Source organism: Rhea pennata, chromosome 2, assembly GCF_028389875.1.
Source record: "Rhea pennata isolate bPtePen1 chromosome 2, bPtePen1.pri, whole genome shotgun sequence".
NCBI lineage: Eukaryota > Metazoa > Chordata > Aves > Rheiformes > Rheidae > Rhea > Rhea pennata.
The window spans coordinates 132,870,888-132,880,540 of record NC_084664.1 but is presented as its reverse complement, the minus strand read 5'-3'; positions in this window follow the sequence as shown (position 1 = coordinate 132,880,540).

Here is a 9,653-nt window from a genome sequence, read left to right as displayed (position 1 = left end):
ATGGGACAGGTGGGGCTAGCTTCAGCCCTTGTCACTAAGGAGCCTGGATTCTAGGTTTAGGGTTAGGGTTAGGGTTAGGAAAGGGATGAAGCGCAGAGACACAGGTCATGTGGGGCTGAGGAGAGCATGGCAGGGCAAATGTGCAGCAGCTGCAAGATTGCTCTCAGGACACCTTTGCGTTTTGAGCCTTGCATGGGACTGGTGGGGCTAGCTTCAGCCCTTGTCGCTTAGGAGCCTTAATTCAAGGGTTAGGGTTAGGGTTAGGGTTAGGGTTAGGGTTAGGGTTAGGGTTAAGAAAGGGTTGAAGCCTGGAGGCACAGGTAGTGTGGGGCTGAGGAGAGCATGGCAGGGCAAATGTGCAGCAGCTGCAAGATTGCTCGCATGACACCTTTGCGTTTGGAGCTTTTCATGGGACAGGTGGGGCTAGCTTCAGCCCTTGTCGCTGAGGAGCCTGGCTTCTAGGGTTAGGGTTAGGGTAAGGGTTAGGAAAGGGATGAAGCGCGGAGGCACAGGTGGTATGGGGCTGAGGAGAGCATGGCAGGGCAAATGTGCAGCAGCTGCAAGATTGCTCGCAGGACACCTTTGCGTTTGGAGCCTTGCATGGGACAGGTGGGGCTAGCCTCAGCCCTTGTCACTGAGGAGCCTGAATTCAAGGGTTAGGGTTAGGGTTAGGGTTAGGTTAGGGTTAAGAAAGGGATGAAGCGTGGAGGCACAGGTGGTGTTGGGTTGAGGAGAGCATGGCAGGGCAAATGTGCAGCAGCTGCAAGATTGCTCGCAGGACACCTTTGCGTTTGGAGTCTTGCGTGGGACAGGTGGGTCTAGCTTCAGCCCTTGTCGCTGAGGAGCCTTAATTCAAGGGTTAGGGTTAGGGTTAGGGTTATGGTTAGGAAAGGGATGAAGCGTGGAGCCACAGGTGGTGTGGGGCTGAGGAGAGCATGGCAGGGCAAATGTGCAGCAGCTGCAAGATTGCTCGCAGGACACCTTTGCGTTTGGAGTCTTGCGTAAGACAGGTGGGTCTAGCTTCAGCCCTTGTCGCTGAGTAGCCTGACTTCTAGGGTTAGGGTTAGGGTTAGGGTTAGGAAAGGGATGAAGCGTGGAGCCACAGGCAGTGTGGGGCTGAGGAGAGCATGGCAGGGCAAATGTGCAGCAGCTGCAAGATTGCTCGCAGGACACCTTTGCGTGTGGAGCTTTTCATGGGACAGTTGGGTCTAGCTTCAGCCCTTGTCGCTGAGGTGCCTGACTTCTAGGGTTAGGGTTAGGGTTAGGGTTAGGAAAGGGATGAAGCGCAGAGACACAGGTCATGTGGGGCTGAGGAGAGCATGGCAGGGGAAATGTGCAGCAGCTGCAAGATTGCTCGCAGGACACCTTTGCGTTTGGAGCTTTTCATGGGACAGGTGGGGCTAGCTTTAGCCCTTGTCACTGAGGAGCGTGAATTCAAGGGTTAGGGTTAGGGTTAGGGTTAGGGTTAGGGTTAGGGTTAGGGTTAAGAAAGGGATGAAGCCTGGAGGCACAGGTAGTGTGGGGCTGAGGAGAGCATGGCAGGGCAAATGTGCAGCAGCTGCAAGATTGCTCGCAGGACACCTTTGCATTTGGAGTCTTGCGTGGGACAGGTGGGGCTAGCTTCAGCCCTTGTCGCTGAGGAGCCTGGCTTCTAGGGTTAGGGTTAGGGTAAGGGTTAGGAAAGGGATGAAGCGCGGAGCCACAGGTCGTGTGGGGCTGAGGAGAGCATGGCAGGGCAAATGTGCAGCAGCTGCAAGATTGCTCGCAGGACACCTTTGCGTTTGGAGTCTTGCGTGGGACAGGTGGGGCTAGCTTCAGCCCTTGTCGCTGAGGAGCCTTAATTCAAGGGTTAGGATTAGGGTTAGGGTTAGGGTTAGGAAAGGGATGAAGCGTGGAGCCACAGGTGGTGTGGGGCTGAGGAGAGCATGGCAGGGCAAATGTGCAGCAGCTGCAAGATTGCTCGCAGGACACCTTTGCGTTTGGAGTCTTGCGTGGGACAGGTCGGTCTAGCTTCAGCCCTTGTCGCTGAGTAGCCTGACTTCTAGGGTTAGGGTTAGGGTTCGGAAAGGGATGAAGCGTGGAGGCACAGGTGGTGTGGGGCTCAGGAGAGCATGGCAGGGCAAATGTGCAGCAGCTGCAAGATTGCTCGCATGGAACCTTTGCGTTTGGAGCTTTTCATGGAACTGGTGGGGCTAGCTTCAGCCCCTATCGCTGAGGGGCCTGCCTTCTAGGGTTAGGGTTAGGGTTAGGGTTAGGAAAGGGATGAAGCACGGAGCCACAGGTCGTGTGGGGCTGAGGAGAGCATGGTAGGGCAAATGTGCAGCAGCTGCAAGATTGCTCGCAGGACACCTTTGCGTTTGGAGCTTTTCATGGGACAGGTGGGTCTAGCATCAGCCCTTGTCGCTGAGGAGCCTTAATTCAAGGGTTAGGGTTAGGGTTAGGGTTAGGGTTAGGGTTAGGAAAGGGATGAAGCGTGGAGCCACAGGTGGTGTGGGGCTGAGGAGAGCATGGCAGGGCAAATGTGCAGCAGCTGCAAGATTGCTTGCAGGACACCTTTGCGTTTGGAGTCTTGCGTGGGACAGGTCGGTCTAGCTTCAGCCCTTGTCGCTGAGGAGCCTGCCTTCTAGGGTTAGGGTTAGGGTTAGGGTTAGGAAAGGGATGAAGCATGGAGGCACAGGTGGTGTGGGGCTGAGGAGAGCATGGCAGGGCAAATGTGCAGCAGCTGCAAGATTGCTTGCAGGACACCTTTGCGTTTGGAGCTTTTCATGGAACTAGTGGGGCTAGCTTCAACCCCTATCGCTGAGGAGCCTGAATTCAAGGGTTAGGGTTAGGGTTAGGGTTAGGAAAGGGATTAAGCACGGAGCCACAGGTCGTGTGGGGCTGAGGAGAGCATGGTAGGGCAAATGTGCAGCAGCTGCAAGATTGCTCGCAGGACACCTTTGCGTTTCTAGCTTTTCATGGGACAGGTGGGGCTAGCTTCAGCCCTTGTCGCTGAGGAGCCTGAATTCAAGGTTTAGGGTTAGGGTTAGGGTTAGGGTTAGGAAAGGGATGAAGCGTGGAGCCACAGGTGGTGTGGGGCTGAGGAGAGCATGCCAGGGCAAATGTGCAGCAGCTGCAAGATTGCTCGCAGGACACCTTTGCGTTTGGAGCTTTTCATGGGACAGGTGGGGCTAGCTTCAGCCCTTGTCGCTGAGGAGCCTGGCTTCTAGGGTTAGGGTTAGGAAAGGGATGAAGCGTGGAGCCACAGGTGGTGTGGGGCTGAGGAGAGCATGGCAGGGCAAATGTGCAGCAGCTGCAAGATTGCTCGCAGGACACCTTTGCATTTGGAGCCTTGCATGGGACAGGTGGGGCTAGCTTCAGCCCTTGTCGCTGAGGAGCCTGGCTTCTAGGGTTAGGGTTAGGAAAGGGATGAAGCGTGGAGGCACAGGTGGTGTGGGGCTGAGGAGAGCATGCCAGGGGAAATGTGCAGCAGCTGCAAGATTGCTCGCAGGACACCTTTGCGTTTGGAGCTTTTCATGGGACAGGTGGGGCTAGCTTCAGCCCTTGTCGCTGAGGAGCCTGACCTTTAGGGTTAGGGTTAGGGTTAGGGTTAGGGTTAGGGTTAGAAAGGGATGAAGCATGGAGGCACAGGCAGTGTGGGGCTGAGGAGAGCATGGCAGGGCAAATGTGCAGCAGCTGCAAGATTGCTCGCAGGACACCTTTGCGTTTCGAGCTTTTCATGGGACAGGTGGGGCTAGCTTCAGCCCTTGTCGCTGAGGAGCCTGACCTTTAGGGTTAGGGTTAGGGTTAGGGTTAGGGTTAGGGTTAGAAAGGGATGAAGCGTGGAGGCACAGGCATTGTGGGGCTGAGGAGAGCATGGCAGGGCAAATGTGCAGCAGCTGCAAGATTGCTCGCAGGACACCTTTGCGTTTGGAGCTTTTCATGGGACAGGTGGGTTTAGCTTCAGCCCTTGTCACTGAGGAGCCCTAATTCAAGGGTTAGGGTTAGGGTTAGGGTTAGGTTAGGGTTAAGAAAGGGATGAAGCGTGGAGGCACAGGCGGTGTGGGACTGAGGAGAGCATGGCAGGGCAAATGTGCAGCAGCTGCAAGATTGCTCGCAGGACACCTTTGCGTTTGGAGCTTTTCATGGGACAGGTGGGGCTAGCTTCAGCCCTTGTCGCTGAGGAGCCTGACCTTTAGGGTTAGGGTTAGGGTTAGGGTTAGGGTTAGGGTTAGAAAGGGATGAAGCGTGGAGGCACAGGCAGTGTGGGGCTGAGGAGAGCATGGCAGGGCAAATGTGCAGCAGCTGCAAGATTGCTCGCAGGACACCTTTGCGTTTCGAGCTTTTCATGGGACAGGTGGGGCTAGCTTCAGCCCTTGTCGCTGAGGAGCCTTAATTCAAGGGTTAGGGTTAGGGTTAGGGTTAGGAAAGGGATGAAGCGTGGAGCCACAGGCAGTGTGGGGCTGAGGAGAGCATGGCAGGGCAAATGTGCAGCAGCTGCAAGATTGCTCGCAGGACACCTTTGCGTTTGGAGCCTTGCATGGGACAGGTGGGTTTAGCTTCAGCCTCTGTCGCTGAGGAGCCTGAATTCAAGGGTTAGGGTTAAGGTTAGGGTTAGGAAAGGGATGAAGCGTGGAGCCATAGGTAGTGTGGGGCTGAGGAGAGTATGGCAGGGCAAATGTGCAGCAGCTGCAAGATTGCTCGCAGGACACCTTTGCGTTTGGAGCTTTTCATGGGACAGGTGGGGCTAGCTTTAGCCCTTGTCACTGAGGAGCCTTAATTCAAGGGTTAGGGTTAGGGTTAGGGTTAGGTTAGGGTTAAGAAAGGGATGAAGCGTGGAGGCACAGGCGGTGTGGGACTGAGGAGAGCATGGCAGGGCAAATGTGCAGCAGCTGCAAGATTGCTCGCAGGACACCTTTGCGTTTGGAGCTTTTCATGGGACAGGTGGGGCTAGCTTCAGCCCTTGTCGCTGAGGAGTCTTAATTCAAGGGTTAGGGTTATGGTTAGAGTTAGGGTTAGGAAAGGGATGAAGCGTGGAGGCACAGGTGGTGTGGGGCTGAGGAGAGCATGGCAGGGCAAATGTGCAGCAGCTGCAAGATTGCTCGCAGGACACCTTTGCATTTGGAGCTTTTCATTGGACAGGTAAGGATAGGTTCAGCCCCTCTCGCTGAGGACCCTGACTTCTACGGTTAGGGATAAAGTTAGGGTTAGGGTTAGGAAAGGGATTAAGCGTGGAGGCACAGGTGGTGTGGGGCTGAGGAGAGCATGGCAGGGCAAATGTGCAGCAGCTGCAAGATTGCTCGCAGGACACCTTTGCATTTGGAGCTTTTCATTGGACAGGTAAGGATAGGTTCAGCCCCTGTCGCTGAGGACCCTGACTTCTACGGTTAGGGATAAAGTTAGGGTTAGGGTTAGGAAAGGGATTAAGCGTGGAGGCACAGGTGGTGTGGGGCTGAGGAGAGCATGGCAGGGCAAATGTGCAGCAGCTGCAAGATTGCTCGCAGGACACCTTTGCGTTTGGAGCCTTGCATGGGACAGGTGGGGCTAGTTTCAGCCCTTGTCGCTGAGGAGCCTGGCTTCTAGGGTTAGGGTTAGGGTTAGGGTTAGGGTTAAGAAAGGGAATGAAGCGTGGAGGCACAGGTGGTGTGGGGCTGTGGAGAGCATGGCAGGGCAAATGTGCAGCAGCTGCGAGATTGCTCACAGGACACCTTTGCGTTTGGAGCCTTGCATGGGACAGGTGGGGCTAGCTTCAGCCCTTGTCGTTGAGGACCCTGACTTCTAGGGTTAGGGTTAGGGTTAGGGTTAGGGTTAGGAAAGGGATGAAGCGTGGAGGCACAGGTGGTGTGGGGCTGAGGAGAGCATGCCAGAGCAAATGTGCAGCAGCTGCAAGATTGCTCGCAGGACACCTTTGCGTTTGGAGCCTTGCATGGGACAGGTGGGGCTAGCTTCAGCCCTTGTCGCTGAGGAGCCTCAATTCAAGGGTTAGGGTTAGGGTTAGGGTTAGGAAAGGGATGAAGCACGGAGCCACAGGTGGTGTGGGGCTGAGGAGAGCATGGTAGGGCAAATGTGCAGCAGCTGCAAGATTGCTCGCAGGACACCTTTGCGTTTCGAGCTTTTCATGGGACAGGTGGGGCTAGCTTCAGCCCTTGTCGCTGAGGAGCCTGAATTCAAGGTTTAGGGTTAGGGTTAGGGTTAGGGTTAGGAAAGGGATGAAGCGTGGAGCCACAGGCAGTGTGGGGCTGAGGAGAGCATGGCAGGGCAAATGTGCAGCAGCTGCAAGATTGCTCGCAGGACACCTTTGCGTTTGGAGCTTTTCATGGGACAGGTGGGGCTAGCTTCAGCCCTTGTCGCTGAGGAGCCTGGCTTCTAGGTTTAGGGTTAGGAAAGGGATGAAGCGTGGAGCCACAGGTGGTGTGGGGCTGAGGAGAGCATGGCAGGGCAAATGTGCAGCAGCTGCAAGATTGCTCGCAGGACACCTTTGCGTTTGGAGCTTTTCATGGGACAGGTGGGGCTAGCTTCAGCCCTTGTCGCTGAGGAGCCTGGCTTCTAGGGTTAGGGTTAGGAAAGGGATGAAGTGTGGAGGCACAGGTGGTGTGGGGCTGAGGAGAGCATGGCAGGGCAAATGTGCAGCAGCTGCAAGATTGCTCGCAGGACACCTTTGCGTTTGGAGCTTTTCATGGGACAGGTGGGGCTAGCTTCAGCCCTTGTCCCTGAGGAGCCTGACCTTTAGGGTTAGGGTTAGGGTTAGGGTTAGGGTTAGGGTTAGAAAGGGATGAAGCATGGAGGCACAGGCAGTGTGGGGCTGAGGAGAGCATGGCAGGGCAAATGTGCAGCAGCTGCAAGATTGCTCGCAGGACACCTTTGCGTTTCGAGCTTTTCATGGGACAGGTGGGGCTAGCTTCAGCCCTTGTCGCTGAGGAGCCTTAATTCAAGGGTTAGGGTTAGGGTTAGGGTTAGGAAAGGGATGAAGCGTGGAGCCACAGGCATTGTGGGGCTGAGGAGAGCATGGCAGGGCAAATGTGCAGCAGCTGCAAGATTGCTCGCAGGACACCTTTGCGTTTGGAGCTTTTCATGGGACAGGTGGGTTTAGCTTCAGCCCTTGTCACTGAGGAGCCCTAATTCAAGGGTTAGGGTTAGGGTTAGGGTTAGGTTAGGGTTAAGAAAGGGATGAAGCGTGGAGGCACAGGCGGTGTGGGACTGAGGAGAGCATGGCAGGGCAAATGTGCAGCAGCTGCAAGATTGCTCGCAGGACACCTTTGCGTTTGGAGCTTTTCATGGGACAGGTGGGGCTAGCTTCAGCCCTTGTCGCTGAGGAGCCTGACCTTTAGGGTTAGGGTTAGGGTTAGGGTTAGGGTTAGGGTTAGAAAGGGATGAAGCGTGGAGGCACAGGCAGTGTGGGGCTGAGGAGAGCATGGCAGGGCAAATGTGCAGCAGCTGCAAGATTGCTCGCAGGACACCTTTGCGTTTCGAGCTTTTCATGGGACAGGTGGGGCTAGCTTCAGCCCTTGTCGCTGAGGAGCCTGACCTTTAGGGTTAGGGTTAGGGTTAGGGTTAGGGTTAGGGTTAGAAAGGGATGAAGCGTGGAGGCACAGGCAGTGTGGGGCTGAGGAGAGCATGGCAGGGCAAATGTGCAGCAGCTGCAAGATTGCTCGCAGGACACCTTTGCGTTTCGAGCTTTTCATGGGACAGGTGGGGCTAGCTTCAGCCCTTGTCGCTGAGGAGCCTTAATTCAAGGGTTAGGGTTAGGGTTAGGGTTAGGAAAGGGATGAAGCGTGGAGCCACAGGCAGTGTGGGGCTGAGGAGAGCATGGCAGGGCAAATGTGCAGCAGCTGCAAGATTGCTCGCAGGACACCTTTGCGTTTGGAGCCTTGCATGGGACAGGTGGGTTTAGCTTCAGCCTCTGTCGCTGAGGAGCCTGAATTCAAGGGTTAGGGTTAAGGTTAGGGTTAGGAAAGGGATGAAGCGTGGAGCCATAGGTAGTGTGGGGCTGAGGAGAGTATGGCAGGGCAAATGTGCAGCAGCTGCAAGATTGCTCGCAGGACACCTTTGCGTTTGGAGCTTTTCATGGGACAGGTGGGGCTAGCTTTAGCCCTTGTCACTGAGGAGCCTTAATTCAAGGGTTAGGGTTAGGGTTAGGGTTAGGTTAGGGTTAAGAAAGGGATGAAGCGTGGAGGCACAGGCGGTGTGGGACTGAGGAGAGCATGGCAGGGCAAATGTGCAGCAGCTGCAAGATTGCTCGCAGGACACCTTTGCGTTTGGAGCTTTTCATGGGACAGGTGGGGCTAGCTTCAGCCCTTGTCGCTGAGGAGTCTTAATTCAAGGGTTAGGGTTATGGTTAGAGTTAGGGTTAGGAAAGGGATGAAGCGTGGAGGCACAGGTGGTGTGGGGCTGAGGAGAGCATGGCAGGGCAAATGTGCAGCAGCTGCAAGATTGCTCGCAGGACACCTTTGCATTTGGAGCTTTTCATTGGACAGGTAAGGATAGGTTCAGCCCCTCTCGCTGAGGACCCTGACTTCTACGGTTAGGGATAAAGTTAGGGTTAGGGTTAGGAAAGGGATTAAGCGTGGAGGCACAGGTGGTGTGGGGCTGAGGAGAGCATGGCAGGGCAAATGTGCAGCAGCTGCAAGATTGCTCGCAGGACACCTTTGCATTTGGAGCTTTTCATTGGACAGGTAAGGATAGGTTCAGCCCCTGTCGCTGAGGACCCTGACTTCTACGGTTAGGGATAAAGTTAGGGTTAGGGTTAGGAAAGGGATTAAGCGTGGAGGCACAGGTGGTGTGGGGCTGAGGAGAGCATGGCAGGGCAAATGTGCAGCAGCTGCAAGATTGCTCGCAGGACACCTTTGCGTTTGGAGCCTTGCATGGGACAGGTGGGGCTAGTTTCAGCCCTTGTCGCTGAGGAGCCTGGCTTCTAGGGTTAGGGTTAGGGTTAGGGTTAGGGTTAAGAAAGGGAATGAAGCGTGGAGGCACAGGTGGTGTGGGGCTGTGGAGAGCATGGCAGGGCAAATGTGCAGCAGCTGCGAGATTGCTCACAGGACACCTTTGCGTTTGGAGCCTTGCATGGGACAGGTGGGGCTAGCTTCAGCCCTTGTCGTTGAGGACCCTGACTTCTAGGGTTAGGGTTAGGGTTAGGGTTAGGGTTAGGAAAGGGATGAAGCGTGGAGGCACAGGTGGTGTGGGGCTGAGGAGAGCATGCCAGAGCAAATGTGCAGCAGCTGCAAGATTGCTCGCAGGACACCTTTGCGTTTGGAGCCTTGCATGGGACAGGTGGGGCTAGCTTCAGCCCTTGTCGCTGAGGAGCCTCAATTCAAGGGTTAGGGTTAGGGTTAGGGTTAGGAAAGGGATGAAGCACGGAGCCACAGGTGGTGTGGGGCTGAGGAGAGCATGGTAGGGCAAATGTGCAGCAGCTGCAAGATTGCTCGCAGGACACCTTTGCGTTTCGAGCTTTTCATGGGACAGGTGGGGCTAGCTTCAGCCCTTGTCGCTGAGGAGCCTGAATTCAAGGTTTAGGGTTAGGGTTAGGGTTAGGGTTAGGAAAGGGATGAAGCGTGGAGCCACAGGCAGTGTGGGGCTGAGGAGAGCATGGCAGGGCAAATGTGCAGCAGCTGCAAGATTGCTCGCAGGACACCTTTGCGTTTGGAGCTTTTCATGGGACAGGTGGGGCTAGCTTCAGC